Source organism: Eucyclogobius newberryi, unplaced genomic scaffold, assembly GCF_026437365.1.
Source record: "Eucyclogobius newberryi isolate DKJ021-1_F unplaced genomic scaffold, fEucNew1.0.hap1 SCAF_8, whole genome shotgun sequence".
Lineage (NCBI taxonomy): Eukaryota > Metazoa > Chordata > Actinopteri > Gobiiformes > Gobiidae > Eucyclogobius > Eucyclogobius newberryi.
Genome location: NW_027316500.1, coordinates 16,929,428 through 16,944,001, shown reverse-complemented (window position 1 = coordinate 16,944,001; position 14,574 = coordinate 16,929,428). Strand labels below are relative to the sequence as shown.

The 14,574-nt window shown below is 37.7% G+C and overlaps 1 long non-coding RNA gene across 1 annotated transcript; it reads left to right on the top strand.

Moving 5' to 3' along the window:
- The first annotated feature begins 4,203 nt into the window (after nucleotides 1–4,203).
- LOC140350874 (uncharacterized) lies at nucleotides 4,204–13,305 on the top strand. The gene is made up of 3 exons (XR_011925332.1): nucleotides 4,204–4,283; nucleotides 11,896–11,962; nucleotides 13,167–13,305. It is a non-coding gene; the product is annotated as an uncharacterized lncRNA (long non-coding RNA).
- The last annotated feature ends 1,269 nt before the right edge of the window (nucleotides 13,306–14,574 follow it).

Sequence of the window (14,574 nt, the reverse complement as noted above, 5' to 3'; positions counted from 1 at the left end):
GATTTTTTTAGTATTTTTTTTCTTTTAGCTAATGCTTTTAAAGTTAATGTCACTTTTAGCGCAGAATCTCCTACTACTTCCCTTTGGCAATTGCCTTTAGACAGCTCTGATCTTAATCTTAATGCACCACAAGTCCCAACATCCCTCTAATCAAGCTCAGGAAACACTGAGGCATTGAGTTAGTTGGAGCAATGTCTCTTTCGTTCTTTTCATCATCTCTCCTTTTCTTATCCCGGCAGCAACTGCATCCAAAAATTATATTTCTTTAGCCAAACTGCCCCGCTCCAACTTTTTCCGTTGGGTTGTTGTTCCTGTCTGTTCAAAGATGTGTGTCAAACTTAAGCCTGATGAACAACCCTAGCTTCATATTGGAAAAATATGGATTTTCCACAATTTCCCCGTTTTGGTATGTTTGCCTCTGCCTGCCCTTTCACCACATGTGCTTCGTGACTTTGGGTCACCACAAAAGCCAATTTGAACAAACAAACTGAACAAGTTGAAGTGGGGAGTGCGAACAAGTTTGAAATGTTGGTTTGTTCTGTGGCTGTTTATTTATTTAGTTTTGTGCAGTGCAGTGAGAGCCAGTGTGGAGGAAGTTTATATTACATCAAGTGACCTCATCGGGCCAGATGAAGCAAGAAAGGCCTCGTTCTGCCGGGCACAGAACTAAATGCCGTCTATATGGAGCCCAAATTAAGTGTTTTATAAATACAAGCAGTAACACAGCTGGGACTATGAAACAACCCCAAACAATTGGATATTTCTTCATTCCCCCTCTTCATTCCATCCTCTTCTATGCATTTCTTGATTATACAATGTAACAAAACAGATGCTGTCAGAGAATTCCCTTTTAAATGTAGAAAATAATTTAGATGTTATGTGATCCTATATACTTTATACGGTATATTGTAATAAGATGTAATAGAAATAGTTTGGGAGAGTTTCACTAATATCCACAGTAATAAGCCAACCTTTGTAAATCGGACGTTTCCATTTTCTTTTGTCATTTGTGTCACTTCTCATTGACATTGGTTCACACATTTTATTAAGCATTCACCTCTCAGCCATGGCATAGTCATAGTCAGTGAATGAATCCATCAACTACAAGAATTTGTTCTTGTTATAATGGTCAGCTGTATTAATAAGGAGCAGGGTGTGTTTTGTTATTATATGATCAATATATTTTTTCTAATAGTATAAAAATATCTTGTGTTTTCATTTGTAAGACTTTAAATTTTCTATTCTATATATTAATGTATTTGCCACTCCTGTTTTGCATTACTTTAAAGTCTAGTCTGAAATAATAATTTAAATAACTGAGTCAACATTAAGCTATGCAGAACTATTTGATGACATCGGCTTGTTGACCTCTGCGCTGGACTTTTCCTCTGTTCCTGATTTTACCTGGACACAATAGCACATCTGGACAGATTTTTCCCTTTCAGACCGTGGCCTCTTCAGCCCCAGAAGAAGAAGAGGAGAAGAAGAAGAAGGAAAAAGTCATCTTATTAAAGAAGTGACTCTTAAACCATTTTTGGAGATGACCCAGCTGCACAGTGTCGTGAGCGTAGCACAGAGACGGAGTAAACAGATTGGCATGTGCACATGGTGACTGGGAGTGGACTGGAGGTGTGTAATGAATTAGATCCCCCTCATAACTCCTGCGATGGCGTTGTCTTCAGGGTTCTTAGGGAGACGAATGAAACCACAGCTGTTTGGACATAAATTTTCGGAGGAATGCCTCAAGTCGAGCCTTTGGCATTAAAAAAAACACAACTGTAGATCACCAGATGACAAATGATCACTCAGACGGACTGTGCGTAGTGCGAAGTGTGTGTGCCCCATATGTTTGTGCTTTTGTGAAAACCATTGTCAGTACATTAGGCCTTCATAGTATATTATTACTGTTCAATATCATAGAATACAGTATACACATATTTTTTGTAGCACGCAAATAACTTTGGCTTAACAGTCCAGATTCTTTTATTTCAGTTGTTTTAATTCTCAACACTCTTAGTATGATGGAGTATGATTGAAGATGGTTGGAAAATCTGTTGGAGTTGAAGAGCACCCTTGTGACCTCTAATATTTCAGCTTTATCAGAATAATAAAAGTACATGAAATGGCGTGCAGGCAAAACCCCAGCAGCTGTAGATAAAGTACAAGAGAAGAGAGCAGCTGGATGGGACTCGTAAAAAGGTCAGAATCCCACTTCCCCGTCACACAGTAGCTAATGTAGGAGTCGAGTTATCACACCAGGATTTTAACAAGAACTTTTGGCTTAGAGGAGGTGGCTGCAGAGTCTATTTAAGTCATAATAATCAAGAGCTGACTTTAACTAGCATTCTTGGCATCAACATTAGCTCAAGTGTCTGTAATGTAAGAAATTAAATCAAATTAAATGTTTTATTCTTTACAACTTCATTAAATTTAACTGTAAATTTTGTGTACATACTAAGTCTATTTTGATCTTATAATACATTTAAATTGTTTTTCTTTGATGTACGACTTATTTGATTTGATATATCTTCAATTTTGTTCACTGACAATGGCAATAAACCTTTTCTGACTCTGATTAAATTAGTTTTTTGTCTTAAAATGTGTTCTCCAACATGCAAAAGATCAACAAACAACATTGTTAAGTACATTAGAGAAACAACTCACAAGCATTTTTCATTTTAGTTAGATTTTAGTCCATAATTTAACCGTGACATGTACATTTCATTAATCTTACAAAAGAAAAAAGATCTGCAGTGGATTTAACTGGGCTGGGGCAGAACTGTAAAACGTACACATTACATTTCAATAACAACTAACTTACATAGCTTGTTAACATTAGCTCTCCAAATATTACCATTTCAAATACATTAGATGGTTTCTGAAATTCCAAAATGAGTTAATACAATTGTTTGAAAATAATGATGTGCTTGTTGTCTATATTGGGCATAGTTTGTTCTGTGCAGCTTCATTAAATTACATGTTTGGAAATTGATTAAGCCCCCCAATATATAAAAGACAATATTAAGTAAATTAGACAAACAACTCAAAATAATTTTTCCCTGCTGCACACCACAACTGCCTGCACATCTATAGTTTCCTCTGTATGTTGTAAAATGAAGCTTTTATGGCACATCAATAAGGGCTCATCCTCCTTCCCCGAGTGTGAGTGACTGACAGGGTTTACAGGCGATGTGGGGCGGCCCTCTGCAGCCCGTGATGTGGGCGAGGTACAGTGAAGTGATTAAGAGCCTCTGCTTTTACGATGATGTGAATGATGTGAATGATGTGAATGATGTGGACTGGGGGAGTAAAGGAGCTGGTGTAGGGTCCATATACTGTAACTGGATCTGCTGAACTGCAGGGCTACTGGATTTGTCACTATGCATCACTGCTGGATAGAATATTACCAGAGAGATGCCAAATGACACCAGCATACACAATACTAAACCCCTATTAGTCATTGTGGGTTTTCATTCCAAAATAATGGTAATTTGAAATTGTCAAACACATGTAAAATACCATAAAGGTAGTAATAATCGTGATATTGAGAAATATGAATCCTCTTATATATATATATATATATATATATATATATATATATATATATATTAATAATTCTCCTTAATATATTTTTTAGTGTATCCTAATAATAATAATAATGATAAACAGACAATATTATGTACGGTACACATACAGAAATGTGTTAAAAATGTATTGTATTATAAAATGTATTAAGAGGTGTAATTTTCAGACATTTGTGAAATGTCTGTAAAATTACTCACAAAAATGCAAAAATATGACCTTATATCCTCATTTGAAATTTTACATCACACTTATTATTTTAATTTAAAATCAGATCTGTTTATATTATTATTATTATTATTATTATTATTATTATTATTATTATTATTATTATTTTTAATAACTATAAACTATAACTAATATACAAACGTTGCGTACCTTCAAAATCGAATCTAAATATTGATATATTACTCACGTCCAGGTAGCATTTAGTCTACAAACGCCTACTTTTACATATAAGTCTATACAAAATGTGTGTTTGTACATGCCTGCTTTTATAAATCACCAATATAGACGTTTCGGTGTATATTATATTTCCAACATTTCCATGAAGCGACGTCACGTGAAACTGACGCAGTGCAGGAGCCGCCACTAGGGGGCAGTCCAACACAGCTTGTCGGGCTTGGCGCGGCGCACGCTGAGGTTTGTCTTTCCGCCGACCGCAAAGACAGATCGGGGAAGATTAGCCCTCGTTTGGCCTGGTAATCTCTCTTATCACACACAAAACCGACAACAACACGCAGACTTTAATGACAGGAGTAATTGTAGTCGAAGTCAAACGTCAGGCTGCGGTGGCATGATAAATGACAAACAAAATATGGGCTGCTGTGTCGAAACTTTCACTACATGCTGCTTTTCTAACTCATTAGTCACAGAGATTTGGACTGAAGGAAGTCTCAGTTTACATCTTTGATATGCAGACGGGGAAATACATTGTAGGAGGCTATAAGAAAAGAAAGGGATATTTTTGTGTTTTTTTATCATTCTTTTTTCCCCCTATTGGGCCTTCTCAATTTAGATGGGTGTAAAATGATTAAAACCGATGTATTAAAGTAATTGGCTATTCTTGATTTGATTCTAGTAGTAGTAGTAGTAGTAGTAGCATTTGCAGTAGCAGCCCTAATGGTTCAGTCCAAGTGATAGAGTACTGTTTTTTATTGCATTAATTCATATATTTTTTAGAATTGTTGCCCATGTTTACTCCTGTCACCTACAGACTTTCAGTAGCCTGCATGGATCTGTTCACGGTTTGTGTCTTAGAATACAATCTATAATAATACTGAATACTATATGAAGTTGATGGCAGCAGCACAAGCTGAACACAATAGTCCCATTCATAAGGCAGAACGACATCATCCTCAGCCCTCTATTCATAACTAAATCAGCATAACAGGCTCAATCATTCCATATCCAAATGTAAATGACAGTTGATGCTACACTTAAGATTAATCTTGTGATGTAATAACCACATGTATCAACAAATGCTGAAAGCTGCAGCCACAATGGGCTCATCATGAGCAAATACACTGACACAGCACGCTTGGATTAATGTCCATAGCCTGTTTACTTTGTGCATTTGGCTTTTTTATATTGGATGACTTTGTAAATGTTTAAGTGTCCAGACTTGTACTCGTGGCAGTCTAATAGAAAATGTATACGTAGAGGAGAATATGGGAAATGTACTAAATTAAATAACAATAAAACTAAAAAATAAAGTTTAGTATTTTGTGTCTTTATCAATATCAACATATTTTTGGCTTTATAGACCAGTCGCTAATACTCACAACTACAGATCATAATTCACAGCAACTAACAGTACAAACTTGTATAAATCAATGTAGCGTCAATAGTATTTTTCACTCCAGTGTGTGTTAATCAGTGTGGTAGAGATTACATAAAGCTCGATAGTTTGACAGCTGCGGTCTAGACCCGACCGTCGTTCTCATGTCACGTTATCGCTTCAGGCCTAAAAGTCAAACAAGCAGGAGAGGCCGATATGTGCCCTGATCTGATAAGAGAGGTAGTAAGAAGATATACTGATGACTTACTGCAAACAGCCATGAAAAGGCATATCTAGTGTCAGAAATAGCAAGTTTGGCTCAGAGGTATGAGCTACTCGGTATCAAACGTGTGAGTAACAAGTGTTTGTGTGTAACAATGATAAAGAGCGGTGGTGGAAGGCTACAGGAAAAGTTTCTTCATCTGTCTTTTCCTTCAAAAGCAACACGTTGCATTGCAAATTTATAAAATAGTTATATGTAAACATAAAATTACCCTGACAAATGGATACAGCTAAGTGCTAACAATAAGATGACGCAATTATTTGTATCCTGCCTGAATGGGAGTCAACAGTTGGCTTCTCAGGTCTTATCAAATAGTGATGGGTGATACAACAGCCAAATATTGATATATCGATACTGACAGAGATATCAAAAGGTATCGATACTCATGCAAAGATTTCGATACTTTTTAATAATTTTTAAAAATATTTTTGTAACACATTGTTCATATTTTAATTTTTTGCACATGTATTTATATTCATATTAGTTCAAGCAGAGGTTAAAATAAATTTATATCGGCAAACATAATATTGTTCATTGCTGAGGAGTTTCTTTGCATTTGAGTACAAAACTCCTTGGTATCAGATCAATATTGCGACGCCATAGTATTACTTGGTATCGAATCAAAAATCAGTGGAATCGCCCATCACTAGTACCAAAAAAGGCAGCATAACGTACATTATGACTGCTCAAGTAAATCTCTTTTTAAATGTATTTTTTCAGCTCATGCTTTTGTGGGTGATTGAACTCTTTTGACTGGTGTGAGCGCTGTGAGAAAGTTTCCAAAGCAGTCGTGTAGGAAATGCCAGACATAATGTGAGGGGCCTGCTCTGTCCTATTATGGTAAATCGAAGCCGAATGTGTCATTAGCTAATAGAGGGCTAGTTACTCCTCCTTTCATAAATAGCAGACAGAGGACAGCCCTGTGTCCCGGACGGCCGCGAGGGGCTTCACAGAGACCTATTATACTTCAATGGAGGGCAAACAGCGGCTCGCAAAAATGACGGTCTCCAAAGTTTAAAGCAACATCGTTTATCACCCTGCCAGCCTCCACAGGTGTGACCCCGTTCCCACAGCCGCACTGACAGCAGGCGCACGGGCACAGTCAGCTACGGAGAAGTATACACTCGTGTTGTCACCATACTAAATATCAATAAAGTCAATCGAATGTACAGTTCAAGGCGTGCAATAGAATGGCACAATTGCTATATTGTTTTCAGCATTGATACTTCAGTAGACTTATCGAGTTTTTTTATTATTATATTTTTTAATGCCACACTGTGTTGTACTTGACAATTCATGTGCCAGATTAAATTGTAGGAGACATTTATGTAGGTTATTTGACATTTTGGAACCCTGCATGTATAATCTGCAATCTGAATTTTTATAATTATCCCAAGCAAGTACAGAGCAGTGGGCGGAGATAGGGGGTAGGTGAAAACACAAATCAAGTTGACTAAAACTTTGATGAACTTTTAAACCGTGTTCCCTCATTGTTAGCTTACTCAAAGTTTATTTTTAGAATGTTTTTACTTAACTTTTATCAACACTTTAATTCTGGTATTTTATTTTTACTTGGCAGAGAAAGAAATTAAATGAGAATGACTTCCCCAAAGCGGTTGTCAGGTTTATGTATGTTTTTTATTATCAATAATATTTTATCCCATATACCTTTATTGGTCACGTGGTAGTGTTATCAGGTGTCCCCTCTCTTTCCCACCCTGATATCCAAACAGAGTCACCCACAGCCCTGCACAGAGCTCCTCTGTTGTAGACATTGTAAGCTGAGGTTGTGTTGTAATCAATGGACTTTAATTAACAGGGGTTATGTGAACAGATCGCCTCAGGTCAAGGTGATCGAGGAGCAGGTGTAAATCAATGAGGGCTCTGGCTCAGCTTATTGACCGCCGGTTAAACACAAGCCAATGACAGGTATGTCTACTGCTACACAACTCCTGCATTTAGCACTGTTTAAAAGTGCTAACATTGTATGCAGGCATTTAATAAGAAATTAATAATAAAGCTTGGGGGGTCTGGGGGTTCTCCCTTTGCAAAATCTGAAAACATACATATATTTCCTGCTCTTGTTTATTCTGTCTGGGTTTGTCTATTTTAAAATGGACCATGAGAATAAAGCTGAATAGAACTGCTGGACACGCCATGGTTAACCAGGCACTCCTATAGCTTTAAAAAATAAAATAGTAAAAAAATAGGCACTCCTTGATGCCCCCTTTAGCCTACTCCTTTTATCTTACAGTGCATGTCAAGCAGAATACAGTAGATTTGTTGTTGTTGGCATCTTAGTATAGTATAGTATATAAATATATAGTGTATATTTATTAGTGTTTTTGAAGTAACTTGATGTACATAAATCGCATAACGTGTGGAGTATAAAAGGCGTGTGTGACAGACTGACAGAAGGTGAGACTGTATGGAGCACGGACAAGCTGAGGGCTTGATGAGGAAACCTTGAAAGGTTGCTTCCAAACACTCACAAATCCCCCAGTGAAAACACAGCTAATTATTAAGAAAACAAAGAGGGAACCACAGCAACGTGCCAGTGCATACAGCTCCCCGGCAGGCTAATTGTGCGTGAGCTATTTGGGCTGAAAAAACATGATTTGGTGCTCTTCCCCAGCACGGCCAGGCTGAATGAACAACATCTGTTGCCTGGGACGAACTTTCAAAACAAGCACAAGGAGGTTTCCAGTAGACTTTAATCATAGACATCAGTTCATATTTTTTTTAGAGTTAAGTTTAGTGTTTTATGGGTTTTCTTTTGCTATGCTATTACACTGACCTTGGACCATTATTTGCCAAAATACAATATACTTGGGATCCTCATAGGTTTGAATGGCCAACATTTATACAATCTTGGCTTAACAATAATGCTATCACTCCAATGAGACACAAAACTTGGACTATAAATGTCTGTGCATAAATTTGGGGTGTTTTTGGACGGCCTTCATTCTGCGTTCCATTCTTTACCTTGTATCAAAATGATCCGGTGTGTTACTGAGTTGAGCACATTACCTTGACTCTCATTGCATTTTAAGTAGCAGGGGAAGTATCGCAGGGAATTTGATAATACTCAGCCGCACAGTAGATGCCTTGGTTGACTGCCATGTTTTGAATTGGTTCTGAAGCTCCACATTTACCCAAGAGCGGAAAATACATAAACTGTGTTCCATTTGATTCCAATGCAGTCAAAACATTTGCGATAAGTCTATGAGAACGAGTCAGTGTTTTTATTGCACGGCTAGGGTTGGCGGACTGGTGACTCTCCAATTAGTTACAGTTGCGATTGTTGTTTTATACAGCCTTTGTGGCTCGCTGTTGACTAAATACACATGTGGAGGCATTTTACAAGACTCAGCATGACCTGGCACTGAATCATGTTGAATGATGTTTAATTCTGTTTTCAGAGGTCATCAGGGGTCGTTCAGTTGTTGACTTTAACAGTATTGTGCTAGTCTTTTGTACTCCCCTTGTCTAAATGTAAGGTTAACTCAGTCTGTTTTCGGCTTCTGATCAACAGCTATGTTAAGTGCCCCAGTGTTGTGTTAACTGGGCCCTGCAATCTCCAGACAAGCCACATTCCTCTCCAACCGGCTCAGTTTGTTTAAGTTATAGTGTGGGGAAAAGGAAAAGGAATATATTTGCAAGCTTGTAATGAGTTAGTTTAGCATGCACAATGGGACCCATCATATTATTATTATTGAATTCTTGCAAATTATGACATTCATGCTTTGTTTATCATTATTTATTTATTTGGTTGAGATATTATTATTGAATATACATGATATACATGCTGTAATCACACAGCACACATTAATTCATACACTACTTCAACACTGGAGGCGAGGTGGGTAGACTACAGTGTGTACTCTGCCGCCAAAATAATTTAAAAAGCACATTCGTTTACTAAACAAACCAGTGGTTTCGATTAAAAAAACATACCTCCTCGACAAACATAATAATATTGATTACTTATTTTTATAACCTGCAATTTGAACTTATGAGTTACAATGAAGTTTTATTAGACTTAATTCTTGTTGTAAAATGTTCAGGTGTCTAAACAAAAGACAGATTATTATAAATAATCAAAATGTCAGCGGACCTGCAGCCACAACCAAATTCCAAATTATGGAACAAGCCATAACTGGAAGATCTAAAAGCATAATTACAGCCTTAATAATTATTATAAGAGACGAGAATTTAAAGATATCTGCCAGATGTACCTTTTTTAAAACTATGTGGTTGACAGAAGTGTATTCTGCCAAAGTATGTTACCCTCTGCTGAACCCACTTCAAGGCCAGCAGCAGCAGTGCAGTAATAATTTATGGATGAGAGTGTGAGACCACCCAGAGACCAGGCCCCATCACAGCTGCTTTACATGATCACACATGCGCACAGTAACACCTGTACAGATACAAGTGTATATTTAAGACATGCACGCTCGCATACACTAACTAAATGTGAACTTCTGTTGACACTTGGGGCTGACTCAACAGGCATAAATCCTATAGCCTCTTTTGCAAGGCTAAAAAAGTAGTGGATGGTTTCTTTTAGCTGGACCGTCATCTGGATATATAGTTCAGTTGATTCTCAACCATTGTTCAATTAAAGTTAATGTAGTATATATCACTTACTCTTGGTGTAAACAACCAAGTAAAGATCCGTGTTGTTGCTTGTTTTTGTACCCCAAATGTATTAGAGTCAACTATATTAATGTAATGTATTTATTCTTTCTTTTATTGATCTGACATATCTGATCTGTCTTCTTGTCCTTTTTTAGTCTAAGTCTGAATCTGAAGTGAAGTCATCCAGTCCCTTGACAGTTCACCTGCTCCATTCATGCCACTGCTCACTGTAGACATGGGACATCATATCTGCCTGGAGAGACGCGCGGAAAGGATTACTTTCTCAAAGCACTGACACAGACTGGCAGCTTGGATGACTCTTTTCTTGAAAACCAACTCTGCTTTTGGCTTCAGGGCCCTTTCTCATCCTCTTATCCTCCCTCTGCACCTCTATCGCGCCCATCTTCTGTCTCTCAGGACCGCGCGTGTAATTGGAGTTTTTCTGGTGAATATACAGGTGTATGGGTAAAGCATATGCCGCTTTTGTGTACCATGTGTCTGTCTCTGGTGATAAAATACTACAAGTTGTACAAATGTGTAGTGGTGGTTGTGTATTGTTGTTGTGAGGTCCAGGTGTTGGGGTGTCTTTGATCATACAGGAGAGCGGTGTAATATCTGCCGGCTGCTGTATTGTGTGAAAGGTCACTGAGGAGGTGGAGTGCACACGAGGGCCAGACCAGAGCTCCCCGTGGGCCGACTTCTCTCTTTTACAGACCCACAGAAGACTGTACCGCGGCAGGGAAAGCAGGTCAAGGCTCTGTGGAGGTGTTTAAAGTGGGTTACGACAAGGTGATGGAGCAAACACGGTCGAGAGGGCATGGGATTGCATACGCTGGTTTTATGTACTAAAGTTCAGACTGCTGTTGTTCATTCTATAACTATTATGCATGTTGATTTTATGTTTTGTTCCTCTATTTTTTAGACTGAAAGATCTTGAAATCATGTTGCCCCACGGTTATAAGCTTGACATTAGTCTCATGAGTGGTAAATAGCAACTGTTGTTGTAGTCGCTCCTGTGTTAAGTCACTTTCATTGCTAAGCTAATCCATTTTGTGCGTATCCCCTCTTTAAAAAGCACTTGCTATTGTTTTAATAATACTACAGGTGACGCTAGTTTCATGATGTATAGACAAGCTACATAGTTTTGCAAATATAATATTGTAGTTATAAGCTTTCTCTCCTGAACACTGAATCGGTCGACCTCGGTATTGTTTTTTGTCACTGCTTGGCAAAACTCCAGCAGGTCAATCACAGTTCTACAGTAAGTCTTACTGAATTACACCCAGCAGCAATATCAAAGCCACAAAAGACTGTCTGGTACAAGCAGGGCTCACATGAACTGGGACTGACTCAGATAACTGCATCTTCACTGTCTGCTGCCTTCTTCCTTTGTTACTATTTTATATGCTGCTATCTGTGGCACTACTACTGGACTGAAATGAAGTTCACAACTTTATAATACTCTCCCCAGTCACAAATGTGAGACAACATATAGTAATTTTCTTGTATATTGTTAAATCAAGTGTGCCTAATAGTGCACATTTACCACATTTATGCATAAAATAAAACATATTTAAAAAATCACTTATGTGTTTTAATTGTTTGACAGAGGTCTTTTGTGTCTGGCTGGTCTACCCTTCACCCAGCTCCAGTGTGAGCCCTGCAGCGATCAGAAGGTGAGGCTGATGAAGTGAGGCCTGTGTCTGAAGGTCACTGCTCCCTTGTGTGCGAGATCTCTCATCTGATAAAACATTACAGCAAGGTCCTTTGTCAAATTGTACATGGCCTAAACAATGACTTTTTGAATTGATTCATGCTATTTTTTAAGCATATTTTGCAGATACTTATATCTGCAATCAGTGTATATCAAATATCTGGTGATCTTGTCCATTGTTGTCATCATGTCCAAAAGGTGTGTAGCTTTGTCCTATGAATGCATTGACATTTACAGTATGTTAGCCATCACACCCACAAACACCTCCCCAGGCTTTTTCATCGGTTCCTCTCCTCTTCTAGAAATAAAGTACAAAATAGATTTTACGGCTTGGGGAATATCTCTAAATATTCTGCTATTTGCGGGGGGAAAAAATCCTGTTTGCATTGTGCTTGTTGTGCTTTATGTTTTTATATATGTGTCGCAACTAGTGCCACTGTAAATTAAACTGAAACTGAGTGCAGAACAGAAGGGAGAACAATAAATCTGGGTAAAAGAGGGGTTTTAATTTAGTAGCTCTAAAAGCAACAGCACAGCGGTCTTGGGCGAATGCATGCAGTTTATCTATTTTATTATGTGAAGGCGTCTGCTCACACACAGCCACTTTATGTTGTCTTCATTATTTCACTATCCGCTTTGCCCTTTTGCCACTGCACATCAACTGACTTTAATGTCCTTTATTTTACCAACCCCAATAACCAACCCCTTGTTTTTAGGATTATTCAAGAGCCTGAATGTTTTCTATTGACAATGAGTTACATGGTTGCTTTTTAATTAGATTTCATTAGATTGTGTTACATCTGTTTGTAATAATTTGTAAAGATATTATGGTTCATGATTATTTTTGCCAAGTTTTCTTTATTTTAAGACTGCTAGAGTATATGCTGTGTTCCTTTAATATGATCAGCACTCTGCTTTCATTAACGGACTAAAAAAATATTCAGGATCATAACAGGAAACAAGATTTAAGTTGAATTGTATCCGAATACAAAACAACAAGTTTTGAGATAATTTCTCATGCAGCTAAACGAAACAACAACAATGTAAACAATAAGCAAAGTATGCTCAAAAGGACACTCAAATCTCTATATACCATGTCTTCATCTTTCTATTATCTTGTGAATCCTAAATCCTGGTTTAAGTTGGCCTGTTCCTGTGTGTCTCAGCAGCAGCGGCGGCAGGACTGAAGTGAGCAGAGGCTTTTCTCCAAAGAGCCCGAGGCGCAGCTGCCTGGCCCAGAGTGAGACCGGAGCACGCCCCGGGCCAGATGCACACTGCACCGAGGAATAGTCAACTGGAAGAATGGAGGTGGGACAGGGGCTACAATACACCTTCTTGCATTATATGGACTGAATTTAATACACACAGTTTCATTTATGTCAGATAATTCATGATGCACTTTTTTCCCCTTCACTACTATACTGGCCCCGAGCCTAATTTAATCCCCATAGTCCAAAATCCATCAATACAATGGTATAACAAATAAGACAAAAAAGTAAAATAATTCAAATAACAATCGCTTGTGCAAAAATGTTTTTTTTTATATACCACCATAAAATCAAATATAAATCCATGTATAGTTGTGGGCAATGATGACAATATTGAATATCTTGATGTATATTTTTATATATATTTTTTCAGTATCCTGATAATGATATTCAAACTAAATTATTACAATCCAACAGAAATGTGTTAAAACATGTCTTTAAATGTATTAGTTGAAGTTTAATTCTCAGGCAAATTAAACACAAAAGGGCAAAAATATCACCGTATAGCTTTATTTGAAAGTTAGAACATAACTTTCATTTAAAATTTTAATCAGCTCTTTTTATTGCATGTTTTTTTTTCAATATTTAAATTTTGCATATTTCCAAAACAACATTCACGTTTTTAACTAAATGTCTATATATTGCCCACTTCTATCCGTACACGATGGCCTGTACCTGGATTCACTGCTGTCCTGCTTCTATCACTATGTTGATGATCTGAGAACATTTTCATGCCAGAGGAAACTCTAGCCCTCACCAGCTGGCAGCCCCACCTACTAATCAGGTCATCTGCCTTTCCCAGCCTCTCAGTACCACACACAACTAAATATACGGGCGTCACATGCACACTGCTGCAGACCCTTAGGCATACATGCAGGGACACTACTTAAGTGGCAATATTCAGGCAAATGGCTCCTCACCTGCATGTGTATTTACAGTCTTAATTTTAATACTGTATACGTATGCTTTTTGAGAAGCAGTAGTGAAATAACTGCATTTTCCTCCTTCTATTTGCCACAAGGGAGCTTATACCTGCTGCTGCTAACAACCACTGCACTGTCAGCATGCAAACCTCAGGGACCTCATTATTTATAATAGCACCGCATTGTAAACATATGAAGTATAAATAGTGACCTTAGCTCCTGTTAGTTTTGCCCTGTGCTCGTCTGAAATTACAATAGGAGTCATGATGCTGTCTGTTAGTTTGCATAATTCTGAGCATAAAAACAAACAAATATGCATTTGACCCACAATTGCTTGGACATTGTTGTTTATTTAATGTTTCTGGTCAAGCTTGCAGGTGTTG